The sequence below is a fragment of the Protopterus annectens genome, chromosome 2.part1 (genome assembly GCF_019279795.1).
Source record: "Protopterus annectens isolate FY-2018-M chromosome 2.part1, PAN1.0, whole genome shotgun sequence".
Taxonomy (NCBI): domain Eukaryota; kingdom Metazoa; phylum Chordata; order Ceratodontiformes; family Protopteridae; genus Protopterus; species Protopterus annectens.
The window spans coordinates 1,939,171,171-1,939,191,259 of NC_056729.1; positions in this window are offsets into that span (position 1 = coordinate 1,939,171,171).

The following is a 20,089-nucleotide window of genomic DNA, read 5'->3' on the forward strand; positions in this document are numbered from 1 at the left end:
TACATTTTGGCCTGATATCAGAATTGTAGATGTCTATTTTGAATATATTACTTCAAATTCATATGAAATCAATTATACCTAAAAATATGAAACACTGATGCTTTAGAAATGGATTATGAACTACATAGTCTGTCTGTACTTCAGAATTAAAAGCCGCTAGGCCTCATTTTTTCATTGTCAGATAATATGCTTCCAAATGTAATTAGCGAGTAATGCCTGCATGCCTACAGAGATTTACTTAAGTAAATTCAAGTGTTATCATTTATCAAAACTGGGCAAAGGTAATGATGAATATTGCATGCTACCATTATTTGTTAATTAAACTATTTAGAATAAAAATAAAAGTTAATTCCCTTAAATATGTGTCAGATCAAGAATGAATTGAAATGATTCATTCTCTATCCCACTATCTTTTTAAAAATATTTGAAGTAGTCCAAATTCTGATGAGTAAACACAATTTAGTACACAAATCTAAAAAGGCTTTGTAATTTTACCAGCAAACATATTTTGCTGGAGTTCAGACACCTATCTAATGAGACTTTTCCCTGTGATATATTTTGGTGGAGACACATGGTTGAAGTGACTTTAAGCTGCAGAGAAATATGGCTGTAGCAAATTTCCTTTGGGTAAAGAGAAGAATATGTGCCATGTCCACAACTTCAATAACCAATTACACAGGGGGAAAATAATGTCCATGGTCCCCATAGCAACATGAGACAGCCGTCAGTATGGCAGGCATCAGCAGCAGGCTGGCCAGTGGACATGTCAGTGGCAGTAAAAATGCAGTGTGCAATGGGCAGTGCCTTTATCATTGGTGTGTGTGGACATCTACCCCTTTCACAATGTTTGGTAACATTATCTAACATATATACTGGAGCATAAATGTGACTACAGTAGCATGGAGGATTTCCTCCATGCTGTGGCACAATTCTACAAGTAGTTACATAAGCATGTACTGCGCACTGAGCAAACATGCATTACTTCTTATGTCCCCAAGCAATCGGTTATTAAAGCTGCAGTACGGCACTGTGTGCTTCTGTTTGCCCACAGGGAATTCACAGCAACTACATTTCTCTGCAGCTGAATGTCACGTCAGCCATGCGCCCTCAACCAAATGTACCACAGGGAAATGTCTCACTGGCTATGCGCCCGAACCTATTTTGTTGTGTATATGTGTGTCATTCTCTGATTTATACATTTGACAGCTCATTTCATCAATAACTTTATACTTCTATAAAAGAGCTATACCTCTTTCTTGGAGTTCTTGACATTAGAATTAAATTGTATAGGCTTATGTATTACTTTACTTTGTTTTCTAGCTAAATATATCAACTGGTTTAATGACTTATTCGGGGGAAGATAGAAAGTATCGTACTTAAATTTACTGTATAGACCTATCAAAAGCATTCAACAGGATCCCAAGCAATAGTACTATAATAATAGCCCCAAAATCCTCCTACAGGTCACAAGAGCCATTAAATCTGCTGCAGAAGCATTATTCTCCTGCACTATAGCCAAACTTTGGAACTCCCTCCCATCCTCAATTACCTCTGTAACTTCTTGCACCCACTTTAAATCCTTACTAAAATCACATTTCAAAACTTGCCAGATATGCCCTTGCATCCCCCACTCTAATACCATCTACTCCCCCCACCCACTACCTTTCTCAGCCCCCTATCAACAACCTACTCTTAGCAAGCTTGGCTACTAATTTTCCGAGGCTACCTACCACATAATACTAACTTCTTGCAACAACTGCTAATGGCTGTTATGTACCTCAAAAACAGATTGTATCAATTGTTCACTGATGAATCTCAACTACATTTGTAACCATGTTTAGTATATGTCACCATATTTTAAAATTGTACTATGTTCTACAGCTGTTTTACATCTGTTTTCTTCTTGTCTTGCGTCCTTAACTGGACTAATGTCTATATTTAAATGCTATGTTTTTTAACTGTATAATGCAAATAATACTTAATGTGGAGCTTTTCTCCCCAGGCCTCCGCTGAAAACGGACCTGTGTCCAGTCGGACTCTCCCGGTCAACAAATGTAAATAAATAAATAAACAAACAAATAATTTGAGAAAATAATAGCAGAGCATTGTGTGTGTGTGTGTGTGTGTGTGTGTGTGTGTGTGTGTGTGTGTACCTGTGTGCATGCGTGTGTGTGTGTATGTGTGTGTGTGTGTGTGTGTGTGTGTGTGTGTGTGTGTGTGTGTGTGTGTGTCTGTGTGTGTCTGTGTGTCTGTGTGTGTGTGTCTGTGTGTGTGTCTGTGTATGTGTATGCATGTGTTTGCTGGGTGTATAACTGACTGCGTTAACTAAAAGGAATGAGTAGACCATATTTATACCTGTCAGCCTCCCATTACCTAAATGTAGGATACCACCTCTCATAATATGGAACAAATATGCAAAATGTGGAGAACTTACTATCACCTTCTATTAGGATGTTCACAGCATAGTTAACATATCTGTATTTTATACTCAAGGTTCTTTTAAAGAGTTAATGTGATGAAATATTATTTACTATGTGTTAGTCAACGGATTCTTTACAATGAATGTGTGACAGACCCTTCCAATGTGCAGCAGTGAGGAAAATGACCGTTTAAACATTATGAAGTACACTTGAAAGGTACCTGTGCAAAAGCATCAAGATTCTATGACCTTACAATCAGCATGTTACAATACTGACAACTTGTCTCAACATACAGTATTTTTATTGCTGGCTAAAAGCCTGGGAATCATATATCCATAAGGAGAAATCTGAAAAACTAAAAAACATAATCTGCAGTCAGAGTTCACACAATGTATAATGAATACTTTTCTTTAAGAATAACTAGTGCTATTAAACAGATTCTGATTGAATAACATCTTCAAATGTAATGCAAACAAATGTGATATAATTTATTAGCATGCAAAACTGATAGCAGGTGGGATTCAGAAGATGATACTTTCTGAGTAAGGCTGATGGTATTCTTTGTGTAAGGGTCCTTTACTATGGAAGCATGTTTATATGTGACAGATTCAGAGACAGAGATCTTGGTACACAGGGTAATGCTGAAACATATGAGGTATTGAGATACAGGGGTACCAACAAAGCAATCATTTTCTTCACACAATTCCATTTCACTTAACAGACCATATACTCTAGTCTCATCTCAGTAGACAGAGACAAAGGCAGTTCTGCAACAATTGACATACTATCCTTGCAATGTTCAAAAAATGTTACACATGTTAACATGGATTGTCAATGAAGGTGTTTGAGCACAGACTGCAGTAGAATGGATTAAGCAAATAAAGGCAATTCCCCTTTAGAGGGATTGTGTGTTTTTTACCTTCCCATGTGGGCATTCTCTACTAGTGGTCAGTGGCTGCACTTAGTTAAATGAGTTAATTTTAATGTTAAAGATAGCATAATTTTGAAAGGAATGCATATAAGCATTAAATAATTGACTAGGACTGTTGGATACCTGAATTAGGCTTCTTTATCTATGGTGATCTGCTAGCTGATCCCGGCCCTGTCCATCGAGATTAGCATACTTCCCTTGTAATGCAGAAAGAATGTCAGTCAAGGTGTTTAAAGACAAATCAAAGAAGGTTGGACTAAGATACTGTATACCTGAATGAGGCATCATGAGGGATAGCATAGTTTAAAATTCACTGTGTTTTGACAGCTGTACTTTCACTCACATTATCTAATGTAATCATATTTCAAGTAGTCATCAATCACTTTGTCTAATAGCTAGGTATGGGTTGCTGATTGAACGTTTATGTTGCTTGTAGAGATTAGAGTGAAGACGGATTTCTGGTTAGGGAGTTGTTTTAGGGCAAAAAGGATGAGCTTGGATTTTGGGAGAGTTCAGAGGAAATTAAGAATCAGGTATCCACGTTTCAGTAGAGAGAATAGAATCCTGTGTTAGCTGTTGAAGGGCATCCGTTTTTTTAGCAGAACAGATCAGAGTCATCTGCATAATGGATGATTTTTGCATGTTTGCTTGCTGAATGGAAGTCACTTATAAATATGTTGAAAAAGAGAGGGCCTAGAACAAGGAAAGGAGAAGTGTTCTTTTTTAACAACCTGTTGTCTGTAGGACAGATGGCTGTCAAATGAGTGAGTATGGCTGCATTTAGACCTGGAGACAATTGTTGTGACCGTTTTGGGTTTGAAATGGTGTCAGAAGCCTTCAATATGTCAAGGGAGACTGCAGAGACTAGTTTCCCATATTTTTGTTTTGATTTATACTGAATATGCAGTTAACAAGGACTGTAGCAGTGCTATAGTTAATCTATAATCCAGGCTGTGCTGGAAATAACAGATTATCTAAAATGAAGGACAGTAATTGTGTATGTTTACTTTGCATAAGCGCTATTGAGAGTGGAGATAGATTGGCTATTGGTCTTTAATTGGTAAGATGTGTGGAAGTGATGCCATTGTGTAAGGGCAAGATGTAAGATTTTTTTTCCCCGCAGGTTGGAATGTAGCTTTCTTTAATGGATAAATTAATGAATACAAAACATGAGTAGTCCATTACATGTGCTGCCATTTTAATGTATTCTCCTAGAAGGTATCTGGGACTGCAGTCATTGGCTTCAGTTATATAATTATAGTTTGTGGTAGAGGTGGAGATGAGTTCCAGGGAAAATGTTTTATGGTGAAGTGTTGGTTTAGATGAAGGTTGTGAGGTAGACGAAGTTGAGAGACATAGGTGAGAAGAACAGTTTTAAACTGGGAGTCTGTAGATCAGTATTCATGTATACTTTTATGAAGCTTTACAAGGGGCTTGCAAATATGTATAAATACTGAGCACGTGCAAGCCTGACTGCCATTTTGTAGTAAGCTGTTGAGATGTAAGCATGTATGTCTGTGTTGTCTTTCAGTTAATCAGTTCATTTATATTTTGTAAAGCTGTTATCCATCCTGATGTTTTTCTATGTAATAAAACATATAAATGAACTACGCCACCTGTTCATCTTCAACAGTAAACCAAGATGAGCAACAGAGTCCAAGCCATTTTGTCTGAGTTGGTTGAATAACAGCAGGGGGGCAAGGTTGGGTGACCTGGCCATGATTTGTAGTCAGTTTACTGAAGGCCAGAAGAGTTTTAGATTCTTTTGAAGTTTGAAGACTGGTGTAATATGATTTATTATTAAATGTAATCCTTGGCTTGGTGCTATTCTTTAGGTTTTATATGGTTGTAGGTTAGACAGTGGCTTATTTTTTTATCTATATTTCCCATGCTTTGTCTCTTTCTCTGCCTGGTTCATTAGTTGTTTGGTTTATCTGGAGAGACTGGGTGTTGGATTTACTGTGACTCTTTGTGTTCTTATAGGGGCATCTACATTTAGAATATTGAGGAAAGGGGTGTTGAACTGGAGACAGAGTAATGTAGCTGAAGGAGTAGTAGTTAGTTCAAGTTTATTCATTTTAAGTTTGAGATGAAGGCATCTTTTCTGAATGTTGTAGCTCTGGACTTTATGAATATTGTGTTGGTCCCTTAGAGTGAATGTTAAGAGGTGGTCACCAAGGATATCAGGGAGAGCACCAGCGGAAATATTTTTGTTTGAGAAAATTAGGGAGGATTCAATTTAATGGAGATTTCCTGTCACACCGTTGATTGTACCGAGATGAGGATGTATTAAGCTGGGTTAGCCCATATAAGTTTATTTCATTATTATAGGTGTCATTGCATAAGGTCTGTCGGTCAATATGTGAATCACCCATTGTGATAGTTTTTTTAGTGGAATATTTAAAGAAGCCCAGGATAAGAATTAATCTCCTGTATTTGCACTAATGTCTACAGGATAGTTCCCTGATTTCTGGGCAGAATTCCCCCTAATAGTATAAATACAACCTGTGATCACCCCTAAAAAGACACCACAAACTAAGTGGGACAGATCAGATCAGCAAAGGATAAATAAATAAATCTTGCTTTAGCCAAGTTTCAGTAGTTACAGTGACATCTGTTAAGTGGCTGGCTATTCAGACATGGAAATATCAGAACTTGTCAGAGATTTGGGATGTATGGCTAGTCTTAAATAGGCCCTTGTGGTAGTCAGCCAAGTAAACACCTATGAACCTATAAGTCTGCTAGTTCTTTGCTAATGGTTTTTAAATTTAAATTAAAAAGCTGTAGGCTGGATGATTTAGTGGGATGATAGTAGACTGTGATCTAGAAAGCATGGAGGTAGGTGTCTTCTGTGGAAGACAATGGTTTGGGTAGGGATCCCTGCAAAGCTGGATAGTCAGTACAGAGTGTAGGATGGAAAGGGACTGTTTAAATTTGAATTTGATCTTAAGTCATAGTTTTAAGAGTATGGAATTTGGTGCTGAATGGCTGAGTTTGAATAGGTAAGTTAAAGTTGGTGGCAATAGGCCTGGAGATATAGTGACGTTAGTGTGGGTGATATTTTCAGCCTCTGATAAGGTGCTTGGAGGTTGCAGTAGGTCCTTCTGGAGTTGTTGATAACAGTAGGCTAGCTGTGTTAGTAGTACTAGAGCAGCAATCAGTAGGTTAGCTGTGTTAGTAGTACTAGACCAGCAATCAGGGCCTCTGGAATTACTATTTAACTGTAGCCTCCAAACAGGCTTCATGCCTCATGAATGGAGAAAGGCAACAATCATCCCTCTGCACAAATGTGGGCCAACTGCAAACCCATAAGTCTCACTAGTCTTATATGTAAAGCCATAGAAAGAATTATCATGGAGATGACCAACAGAGATATAATAAACTCCAAACACTGAACCCAACCCAGTTTGGTTTCGTCAAGGAGAGAGCATGCCTACTCAACCTGGTGGACTTCTTTGAGAAGGTCATCAAAGCAATGGATGAGGGCAAAATTGTTCACACTGCCTACCTTGACCTGGCCAAGGCATTTGACACAATACCCCACTCGGGCATTGTTGACAAACTCAAGAGGTTAGGTACAAACCCGTATGTCACCTGGTGGATAGCCAACTGGCTCATAGACAGGACCCAGGAAGTTAGAATTGGGGAGTCCACCTCTACAAAGAGGCCAGTCACAAGTGGAGTCTCTCAGGGATCAGTCCTTGGACCGCTCCTTTTAGGCATTTCCTTCTCAGAAGTCAAGGCCAATTTCCATGGTCTCTGGCTTACTAAATTTGCAGATGATTGCAAATTAGGAGCTGTCATTGAATCAATCTCACACTGACACAAATGTTCTCCAGGAGGGGCTGAAACAGACGAACAACTGGTGTCAGAGCCATGGACTAAAACTAAATGCCAAGAAATGCATAATAGTATCCTTTCAGAAGTCATCCATACCTGGTAACTATCATATTGACAACATATCCCTTAGAGTTGACCCAGCTGTCAGGGACTTACGGACACACATAGACAGTAATCTAGCCTTTGATCATCACTTGTCTACAGTGGTGAGGAAATCATTCTATGTTGCACAACTTATAAGCAAAGGTATGGCATCTACTTCCAAGGAAGTCATTGTTCCACTCTATTCGGCATTCATCAGACCTGTCATTGAGTACAATGCACCCTTTGGTATGTACCTAACCAAGCATATCGAACAATTGGAATGTCCATAGAGGTTCCTCACTATATGAAAACAGGGCGTAAGTAATATATCCCATGAAGACTGCCTCATGGCCCTATCCCTGTATTCTGACTCCTACAGGATTTTGAGGGGAGATATATGCCTGGCATATAGGGCATTGTCAAAGCCCACTCTGATGGACCTCCTGCATATCCACAAAACAAACAGTACCAGAATTACCCATTCTAAAGACTTAAGTCTTGCCTGTGATATAAATAGTCCTGTTAGAGAGATAGGTATGTATCTCAGAGACTGCCCTGTCTATGGAACGGGCTCCCCATCCATGTGAAGCAGAGTTCCTCCCTAACCCAATTCAAGTTAAACTTAGACAATTGGATGGGAATCCAGAAATTTATCCCTGGTTTGGCACCTATATCTCTGATGCAAACAGGTAACCTGTAAATGGTTCCATCTTCAAGGACTATGCTTACACTTATCAAGGGTATCAGAACTTGTCATAGATGTGGGATGCATGGCTAGGCTTAAAAAGGCCCTTGTGGTCGTCAGCCTAGTAAACACCTATGAACCTATGAATCAGTATGTTAGCTGTGTAAGTAGTACTAGAACAGCAATCAGTAAGTTAGCTGTGTTAGTAGTAGTAGACCAGCAATTAGCAGGTTAACTGTGTTAGTAGTACTAGAGCAACAATCACTAGGTTAGGTATGTTAATAGTATTAGAGCAGCAATCAGGAGGTTAGCTGTGTTAGTAGTACTAGAGCACCAGTTGTGATTAAGTGGGAAAAGAGCAGGATTAGTGCAGTAGCGTGAAGAAATGGAGGAAGCATTGCTTAGAAAAATGTGGTTGTGAGTGGAGTGATAGAGATGAGGAGGAAAGCAGTGTGGGTGTGAAGGTATAGGGGGACGTTTAGCTATATATAGTGGTGAAATTATTATGAGAGTGAGAGATTAAATAAAGGAAGGGTAGTATAGAAAAGATTAATGTGTGTGTGTGTGTGTGTGTGTGTGTGTGTGTGTGTGTGTGTGTGTGTGTGTGTGTGTGTGTGTGTGAGACTGAAGAAGTGTAGTAATTTATTGTGTATGGATGTAGAGAGATTGAATTGAGAGGGTTAATCAGTATAGCGAGATGAAGACAAAGCTGTGAGATATACAGGAAGAGAGGAGGGATAAATATTAATCTGTTTCTATTATATGAGAGGAGGTTGATAGAATAGGTTCATAGGTTCATAGGTTGGTACTAGGCTATCGGCCTTAGGGCATATGCAAGCCTAGCCATAACAATTCCCTGGCTATTTCATCCCACACTATTTACTTCCCTGGACCCCTGTCTAGCAGGGTGACTGACATGATCCCCGGGGTGAATTTCCTTTCTCCCATCTAGTCATCAAGGTCCTTTTGAAGAGGGCCAAAGAGGCGCTCTGCTTGACACATATGGGCAGTCTATTCCAGAGTCTGGGGAGTCTCTGGGTCAGGAACCTATCCATCCAGCATGTTTTGTTTATTGTGATGACAAGGTTTAGATCCATGGAGCATGTGGCTCTGAAGGATTTGGATTTCTTTAAGTGTAGCATGTCCAACAGCTCTGGGTTTGACATGGCCTTGTATGTTAAGCAGAGATCGCCTCTGAGTAGATGATATGCGACAGAGTATAGCTGGAGTTTTTTAAGGCGGTCAGCGTAGGGCATCTCCTTTAGGTCTGTGATTCATTTAGTGAGGTATTTCTGCGGCCTTTCCAGTTGTTGCAGATGTCTTGAGAGGTACCGCCAAATGGGGCATTGTATTCTATAATAGGTCTAATGAGGGATGAGTACAGTGGGGCCATGACCTCCTTTTTTCTGGATGAAAAGCCCTTAGTGATGAGGTGTGCCACATAGAAGGATTTCCTAACTGTTGTGGCGATGTGGCTATTGAAGGTGAGACCACTGCCCACCTGTGTCCCTAAGTCTCTTACCACACTTTCAGTGTTTAGTGTACTACCACCTATGTGGTAATTCATGGGTACAGTTTTTTTTTCCCAAAGTGGATAACTATACATTTCTTGGCATTGAGCTTGAGCCCATGGCTCTGGCACCAAGCATCTGTTTCTGTAAGGCCCTTTTGTAGAGTATACACATCATTTGGGGATTCAGTAATGGCTCCCAGTTTGCAGTCATCTGCAAACTTTGTTAGCCAGAGTCCCTTAGTGTTGGCATGTACTTCAGAGAAATAGATGCCAAACAAGAGCAGTCCCAGGACTGAATCCAGAGGTACTCTACTTGTCACTTGTCTGGAGCTGGACTTGGAGTCAGCTACTTTTACAGTCTGGGTTCTGTCAGTAAGCCAGTTGACAACCCATCGAGTGACGTAGGGATTAATACCCAGATTAGTAAGTTTATCTATGATTCCAGAGTGTGGGATGGTGTCAAAGGCCTTGGCGAGGTCCAGATAGGCTGTGTGGATTGCCTTACCCTTGTCCACGGCTCTGGAGACTGATTCGAAGAAATCAATAATGTTCAGGAGATAATATCAGCCCTTCACAAACCCAAACTGGGTGGGGTCCAATGTTTGAAGGTTGCCATATGAGAATGAGTACAAAAAGGAGTTTTGTTAAAACCAAAAGTTGCATTTTCATCAGTAAAAAGTGTGCACAATCTAAGCCTTTGTGTAAATTGTTCAGCCTCAGTCTGTCTAGATGGTTTGCTCCCGATGCCTAGAGAATGGTCACAGTAACTTTCCTACACAAGGGTGACCCATCTAAAAACTAAGGTAATTATATACAAATCAGCATCACCATCCTTATATGCAAAGCCATGGAGCATATCATAACAAAACTGTGTGTCCACTGCTTAACCTGACTTGGTCAAGGCTTTTTAATTATTATTATTAATATTGATGGGCCAGAGGACACAATTTGATGTCCACAGAATTGCATAATGACAATAATCTCAGTCAGCTGCTACTCACAGGTACAATTTTGCACAGAGCCAGTTCACAATGGTGTGGCTTGTTTCAGAATTCTTACTATTTAAAGAACAGAGACCACAATATGACGTCCATGGGCTATTGTCTAATGGCAAGAATCTTAGGTGATTGCTGTTCATAGGTACAACTTTTGTAAAGGGACAGATTACAAATCAGTGGCTTGTTTCAGAATTTTTACTATTTAAAGAACAGAGACCACAATATGACGTCCATGGGCTATTGTCCAATGGCAAGAATCTTAGGTGATTGCTGTTCATAGGTACAACTTTTGCAGAGGGACAGATTACAAAGCAGTGGCTTGTTTCAGAATTCTTACTATTTAAAGAACAGAGACCACAATATGATGTCCATGGGCTATTGTCCAATGGCAATAATATTAGGTGATTGCTGTTCACAGGTACAACTTTTGCAGAGGGCCACTTTACAGTGATGGTGCTTGTATCAACATTCTTGCTATTTAAGCTACGGGGGAAACAATATGATGTCCACCAGCCACAATGAGAATAGCCTCATTTAGTTGGGGTTCTCAGGTATGGCTTTTGCATAGTGACAGTTTGAAATGATGTGGCTTGTGGCAGAGTTCCTGATATTTAAGGAACAATAGACAAACTCTGATGTCCATGGTCTCTGTCCTGTGAAAAAGATAGTGACAGAGTCACCTGTAATGCATTTTATATGGATATCATAAGCCAATGTCAGGTATCCTAAAAATGATACATGGAGGTCACAAAAAATACAAACTAAGATTACATTTAAGACACCAGCACAGCATGTGCCTGCAATAGCTCTTATGTTATCACTGCATGTTTACATAAATAGCAGTATAAAATATAGTATTGACTCAATTGAACCCATACTTTTCAGCTGTCCAGATTTCCACAGAATATCCAGATTTTTGCCTCTTATTTTATTTATTTATTTATTTTTTGGTCTGTTCCTTATAAAATTTGTTCTTTTCTGGCAAATCACTGGCAACTGAAGTCACTAAATAATATTAAATAATGCCATTCCTCTGAGTTTCAGACTCCATATAATTCAAAAAAATATATAACATAAAATTTGTCATTCTAGCAACTTTCTAATTTTATAGGAGCAATATTTAAAATCTGTGCTTATCTCTGGGCATTTGTCCACCCATTATTTCTAACTTTGTCCAGATTTCTTGCATTGAGAGTTTGAGAGGTATTATTGAACCCTATAATACTGCATATTATCTAAATGGATACATGTCAATATCAAACATAGATGCACCAGCTCCCACTTTCAGTAGCATTTGCTTGAAATACCATTACATTCAGAAAGGTGAGAAATGGAAGTAGTCACAGAATTCCACTTCCATATACCTCCACAGTGTACCACTAACAGAGACAAACATCTTCATGCAAATGACTTTGCTTTTCACACTCATACAAAGTGATCGCTTAATGTTTTACTATAGATGTTTATTGAATTCTTAGCCAGTTAAGGTGTTCAGAGTGTGAACATGCTGGTGAGTTAGATGACAAGATATATGACTGTCTTACTATTTTACAAGGGGAATATTCAATCTATTGTGACAGGACTTTAGTGAGAGATAGAGACAGAGAGAGAGAGAGAACAAAGAACTGTGCATTTGAGTTGTGTTTCTGGCATGCCATTACCACTCCATTGATAAGCATACTTAATTTATTTGCAGGTTAACTCTGCTGGGCCAAACCCAATTTTATAGATGACTTGGACAGTTGATAAATTAAAAACAACTTGAAATAAATTTAAAGAATTATACGTTAATGTGAAAATCAAAATTGCATAAATGCATGCTTTACAAAAAAATACATGAAATACACAAATAAAGTAAAAGTGCATCAAGTAGTAATTGCATAAATATACATTTTATAAGATGGGCTGAAGTACTGTTTACACAGGATAAATGTATTTGTCAAGATTTTTATATAGAAAAGGCATCAAATCATAAGAGCATAGGATAACATATAAAGATTACTGAGGTACACACTTATCAACCTCTAAGGGCAAGAAATCTAGCTAAAAATAATGGTCAAAGGCTCAAAATCTGGTAACATTTTTAAAGATTGCTTTTAAAACTTAGAAAGTTGTTAGAAAAATAGGTTTTGTGATAGCCATGTATTTTCTGAATGGTACGAAGTCAGAAACCCAAATGCGTGTCATTATTAAATAACTTCAGATGTGAATGATTTGCCAGAGACCCACACATTTTATAAGGAACAGACTAAAACTATGAGGCAAAAATCTGGACATTTTGTGGAAATCTGGACAACTGATAGATAGTGGACATCTAGTATAGCAGTAAGAGGAAAGAAGATACATTATTTAGAAGAATATCTGTGAACATTAAAGTTTATCCACATTTCACATGTTTAGTCATTAACTGAAATTTAAGTCCCTGATAGACAGGGCAGCCTGTAAGCACTTGATGTGTACAAGCCAATATCATAAGTGTAAAACTCCTTGTGGTATTGACTCATGTTGTAAATTTCAGGTTAGCTCGGTTAGGCTATGTTGCAGTTACGATAGATACACTACAGAAAGTAGAATTATTGATACATTAAGTGATGTAACAAGGTGAACAATGTACAGGGGTAGGATGTACATTATTTTTTGAAATCAGAAGTGTTAGGAATTATGCCAAGTTAGGGGAAAGTCTGTTCCAATCCATGAACAGGAAATGCTCTATCTTTAGTTTTACTAAAAGTTTTTATTATATGTAGAAGGGATACATTTGTTACTAGTATAGTAACTTAAAAGAATTTTATGGTTGTGGAATCATTTTTCAGTTGTAACTTTTGGAAACAGGTCATGTGTACATATTTACTTTTGTTTTCAAGTGTCAAACAATTGAAGTTATAGACTAGTATACAGTGATGAGTTGAATATAGTAGCTACAAGGTAAACTTATCAGTTGCTTTGTAAACACAAGAACGTTTTGAGTGCAGAGTTTTGTTTAAACTTCCAAAGCCACTTATAGAATAAAAGTATAAGTGAAGTGTGAATTATATCAAGTCTAGTGCTTGGGAAGTCACTTGAGTCTGTAAGGAATAGTTTATTTTTTAGTAACTTTTGGAGTTGTGTTAGCATGTTCCTCAAATGGGAGCTTATAATTTTCAGTAATACCTAAGCATCTGTACTGTGATAAAGTTGTGATGTCTATATAGTTAACTTTTAAGCTTGCTGTAGTATGTGCCTTGGCTAACGTGCAAGCTAAAAATATTTTTATTGATTGTTACTTGTTAGTCAATTGCTTTTTAGTCATATCAGTGTAATTCTGAAATTTGGATGAAAAGTAAATGTATACTGGTGGAAATGTGCATACGTGTAGCACCATCTGTTTATTGCAGTAATGTTAAGACTTGAATATGGGGATGCTTGCTTATGGTACAAATTGCAAATAACAGTTGACCAAAAATAGATTCTTGAGGGACATGTGTGCTGGGTATGAACCTATGTGTTATGTCTTTGTTTAAGTTACATTTTGTGAGCTGTCATTGAGGTAGTTCTGAAAGCAGTTCAGGACAAGCAAGATATAATTTACTGCATAACATTTCTGTAGAACAGTACAGTGGTTGAAAATACTGAACGCCTGCTAGCTCTTTAAGGATTACATGAGTTCTTTGAGCAGGTTGAACTTGTGTAAATATGATTTTATTTGAAGCTGAGAATGCAGTACTTTCTGCATGACCTTGGTTAGTAGGTTTAAAACAGATCTAGGTCTATAATCCACTACCATATCGTGCTCAGCATCTTTAAATTGCGGTTGATATTTGAATGCTTTATTAATGATGGAAATAGCCCTTCTCAAAGACTTGTACTAATGATAATTTTAATGGAATACCAGTTGATTGCCTAGTCATTATAAATAACTGGATGGGAGATTGTCATTAGATAGTTAATCATAGTCTTTAGTTTTATGAAATAGCTTTCCCTTTACTACAATTTATTTGAAGGAGACTGTAGTCCTCAGATATTTGTGGTATTGATACATTCAGAGTATTTATCCACGGCAGACTGCAAATAACAAAAAACTGAACTGATTTGTGTGGAGATGAGAACTTAAGTAGTTTATACTCAGTTTCTTTATTGCTGCCTACCATTTAGCAATTGTTTCCAGAATGTAGACAGTTTATTTAGATTTTTACTTCTGAGATACAGGTGGTGTCCTTCTATAGCTAATCTATCTCAAAATGTAATTATATACATTTCAGATCACACTGGATCATCTGCATGTATGTCTTCATAATTATGAGATGATGTGGTCATACTTTTGTGTACTATTTTGTCATTTGCTAGACAGAAGATTGGTTAGTCATGTACTTGAGTTTTATAACATGTACGTTGTACATTAACTTTTATGAAGAATCTGTTGTTATATTTTGTAGGCTGTCTCATAACAGCCACAAGGCAGTCAAAACTGGTGTTCTCTTCCTTTGCCCATGGCAACTTTGGGAACATACTACTATTCCTCAAACTAATATGAAATAAGAACATCACAGTGGAAATAGAATAGAATAGAATAGAATAGAATAGAACAGAATAGAATAGAATGTGAGAGAAAGATAAAGAAAATCCTTTAGTTGTAATGTTTTTAAAAACAAGTTACTAAATCTTCAGCAGTGTCTCCCACTTAAGCATCTAAGCTAATGTTTGATCAACAGAGGAGATAAATCCAATAAGGTGACATGCCCTATATTGTGATGCAAGTCTTTGTTGGTCAGCAAACTAGATTGAAATATAATTAACCAAAATAAAGTGTAGTAAGTGACGACAGCACAACAGTCGGTTGCGATAGTTAGGTTTTCATAGGCAACACAAGTTGTGACTTGGTGTGCAGATGCTTTTAATATTTCCGACTGCTGTTGGTTGAATACTTTCTGTTGGGCAAAGAGAGTCAGGTTCAGATCTTGGTAACTGGTTTTGGTTGTTTTCGGCAAATATGGTTCAAATGTTCATATGTTGTATTGAGGAACTGCAGCTCATATATGCTTCATGACTTTGTGTTTACCCATTGCAGATAATCTTATACTCTCTACGATTACCCTGTCCTCTATTGGTCCATCTTAAATTCAGTTTCCCTATATTACTCTAGCATGTCCAAAGGTCAGTCAATGGTTTCCTCTCCAGTCCAGCTGGTGAATCTGGGAATTTTGAGGCAATGTTACAACTGTCTCATGTACACGGACAACCCTCTCCTCCTCCAAACAGGTTCAAATATATGTGAGAGATGCAACTATTTAGCCAAACTGGAGGCTGAGCTCTCTCATCTCAAAACTGGTGTAACCAGTCAGGAGGAGAAGGTAACCTCACACAACACAATTCCAGTATCACATAGTCCCACCACATCAGCGAACCAAACACATAAATACACAAAAACATACTCAGAGGCTCTAAATAAAAATCTACCTAAGCAACAGAGACCTCCAAAGCAGACATCCAAGCAAACACTACCTCAAAACAAAACACACACAACACATAGCCCACAAAGTCAGTGTGCCAAACAGCCACAGCCCTTAAGGCTGTATAACACATCTGATACTCTTGTAATAGGTGACTCTATTGTCAGACACACTGACATCCCGCTCACCAGGCTGAATAAAGAGAAGGTCACGGTGAGCTGCCTGTCGGGTGCTAGGATCCGCCACATAACGCAAGCACTCAGGTCACTCCAAAGCAAATACAAATATGACTGAGTCATTGTACATGCTGGTGTGAATGACCTGAGATGTACCTCCCTGGACTACATGAAAAGAGACATAGAGGAGATCTCTGATCATGTAGCCCAGGCTGGTATGACCCTGACCTTGAGCAGCATCTTACCCTCACCTAGAATGATGCCACAGTACAAAGACAAAATGATCGATTTTAACAATTGGCTAAAATTTTGGTGTCATTCAAAGGGGATCCAGTGTCTGTCAGCCTGGGATGACATACTCGACAAGTCACGTTGCTTCGCTAGGGATGGCTTGCACCTGTCACCACTGGGCTTTCGGATATTGGCAAAGGCTCTTGCCACCCCCATAGTGCCTTTTTTAGGCAAGGCTCAAAAGTCAAACCCACCCCCATAGACAGCACAAGGAACAAGAAACTAAGGGTAATGCTGCTAAACACCAGAAGTCTTAACTTCAAGATGCACGCACTTGAAGCTCTCCTCAGTATGGAGAACATCGATATCTGTACAGTGACAGAAACCTGGTTCAAGGCTCCAGAGAGCACCCCAGCACTACCAGGCTATACCTCATATCATGCTTTTCGGCCCCAAAACCCGGACCGAACCACAAAAGGAGGGGGAGTTTCCATATTTATCAAGGATATCCACACCTCCAGGTTAGTGGCATTGCACGAAGTATCGGAGACCATCCATGTGCAACTAACAGTGGGTGCTTTTCAGTTTATAGCATCCTACAGACCACCCTCTCTAAGTCAGGAATCCCACTCGGCTTTCCTGAAAACATTGGAGAACATGAAGTTCTCTCTGAACACTATTATACTGGGCGACTTCAACTACCCAAACATTGACTGGGAGCACTACTCAAGCCCCAGCACCTTAGCCCAAAGGTTCCTGGAAATTATAAACTCAAATGCTATGGAACAACTAGTCACCACTCCCACAAGAGGGGACAGCATACTAGACCTGATCATTACCAACATGGGGACTCTATGCTCCACACCAGAAGTATATCCCTCATTGGTAAGATCAGACCATAAATTAATTTCACTGGATGTCCACATCCCGACCCCACCCCCAGCCCAGAAAACCACAATGAAAAACTTCTCAAAAGCGAACTTCTCACTTCTCAAAACTGAAGTGGAATCCTTCAAGGCCCCAGGGCCAGTGGAAACTATGGCCCAAACTGCAGAATCCTATATAAATGCATTCTATGGACATCTCCAGGAATGCATGGATTATGCTTTCCCAAACAAAACCAAGACCCAATCATCCAAAGGCAGGCGTCCAGTCTGGTGGACCCCTGCCATAAATAAACTGTACAACAGAAGGAGGAAGCTACTACATGATAGAGCAAAATCCCTAATAGGGAAGGCATCTCTGATCAGTACTAGCAAAAAAATACGATCCCTAATAAAATCCTCCAAGGCCAGCTTCGAGAGAAAAATTGCACAGGACACCAAAGACAATCATAAGGCTTTTTTCAGTTATGTTAGAAACCTGGGATGCAACTCCCAGACTTGTTCTGAGTTGATTCTAAACGACAAAGAATACACTGAACCCACAGACATCGCGAATATCCTGGCAGACATGTTCAGTGCAAACTTCTCCACCCCCTCCCCCCCAAAAGAGCAAGTATCTACCCCAGCAGAGGGCTGCCTCCCAAACATCTCTGATGCTCAGGTGAAGGCTGCCCTCTCCAAAGCAAAAAACACCCAGGCGTCCCAGGTTGCATCCTACATGAACTCCAAGAGGAACTAATCCCTCACATAAAACAGCTATACAATCTCAGCCTCACTACAGGATATGTGCCCACAGAATGGTGTACAGCAACAGTGGTCCCACTCCACAAAGGTGGAGCCTCTATGGACCCTGGAAACTATCGCCCCATAAGCCTGACTAGCTTAGTCTGCAAGGCTATGGAGAGGATCATCATAGAGCTCATAAACAAAGACATTGGGGACCTACAGACACTAGATCCTACCCAGTTTGGCTTTGTCAAGGGCAGATCCTGCCTTTTGAACCTGGTTGACTTCTTCAAAACAGTCACCAAAACCATAGATGAAGGGAAGGTAGTCCACACAGCCTATCTGGACATTGCAAAGGCATTTGACACAATACCCCACTCGGGCATCATAGATAAGCTATCCAGCTTAAATATAAACCCCTTTGTCACAAGATGGGTCACAAACTGGCTCAAAGACAGAACCCACAGAGTGAGAGTTGCTGGAGCCATGTCAGACTCGAAACCGGTCACAAGTGGCATACCACAGGGTTCTGTCCTGGGACCACTCTTGTTCGGTATATACTTTTCCGAGGTACAGGCAAATGTGGGAGGACTATGGCTCACCAAGTTCGCAGACGACTGCAAACTGGGTGCCATAATCAACTCTCCAGCTGACACAAACATCCTTCAAAAAGGTCTCACAGAGACAGATAACTGGTGCCAGCACCATGGTTTAAAGCTAAATGTCAAAAAATGTATAGTCATACCCTTTGGCAAAAACAATGTGCCCACAAATTACCACATAGGCTGAAACCCATTAAGTACAGAGAAAGTTATTGGGGACCTGGGGACCCAAGTTGATAGCAATCTTTCCTTTGAAAACCACATTGCCAAAGTGGTTAGAAAGACCTTCTACATAGCCCACCTCATCACGAAGGGTTTCACATCTAGATCAAGAGAGGTAATCGTGCCCCTTTATTCATCCCTCATCAGGCCCATCATAGAATACAATGCCCCTTTTGGGATGTACCTTACCCGACACCTGCAGCAATTAGAAAGACCCCAAAAGTATCTCACCAAGAGGATCAAGGGTCTCAAACAGATGCCATATGCTGCTCAGTTTAAAAAAACTCCAGCTCTACTCAGTTGCATACCGCCTACTTCGAGGCGATCTATGCCTGACATACAAAGCTATGTCAAATCCAGAATTAATGGACATGCTCCACCTCAGTAAATCTAAATCCCTTAGAGCCACACGCTCGAGGGACTTGAACCTCAGCACAGAAATAAATAGAACTTGCTGGAGGGACAGGTTCATAACCCAGAGGCTCCCTTCGCTGTGGAATAGAATTCCAATTCATGTGAGGCAGAGCACCTCACTGAATCTCTTCAAGAAGAATCTCGATAGGTGGATGGGGGATCGTATGTTTGTCCCAGGGATTACTCGCGTGTCACTATTAGACAGAGGCACAGTAAACTAAACCTTAAAAAGGGCACAGTATACTCAAATCAAGGGGTGGCGTAAGCCATACAGAATCAGGCTAGGCTTATAATTGCCTCAGGGCAGATAGCCTAGTATGAACCTATGAACCTATGAACCTATAAAACAGGATTCACCCTATTATAGTAAAACACACTTGTATCAGTGGTGACTTGAAACTCATTCACTTAAGTATTTTTTACTTCATTGGGCAGCCAAGGTGGTGCAGCGGTTAGCGTTGCTGCCTCACAACAAGAGGTTCTCCAGTTTGATCCTCGGCTGGGGTGCCTTCTGTGCGGAGTCAGTATGCCCTCCCTGTGGTCGCGTGGGTTTCCTCTGCGTGCTCCGTTTTCCTCCCAAAGACATGCTGTAGGTGGATTGGACACTCTAAATTGGCTCTAGGTGTGAGTGTGTGCATGTGTGTGCCTTCTGTGGAAGGTTGGGCGCCAGGCTGGCAACTCAACGCCATAAAACTCCTCTGTCAATCATGAGCGGACAGGTGATCCGCTGTGGCGACCCCTAACCGGGAAAAGCTGAAAGAAGAAGAAGATATTTGTCTTCATTGGTTCTGTAAACATTAGTACTTAGCATCTTCGCAATGCATTGTAAATGAACATATATGTATACGATGATAGAATATATCACTGCAAGTGCCAGAAATCCTCATAAGAATTGAAAAAAAACAATGACAGGTGAATGGCAAATGTCTAGTTCACA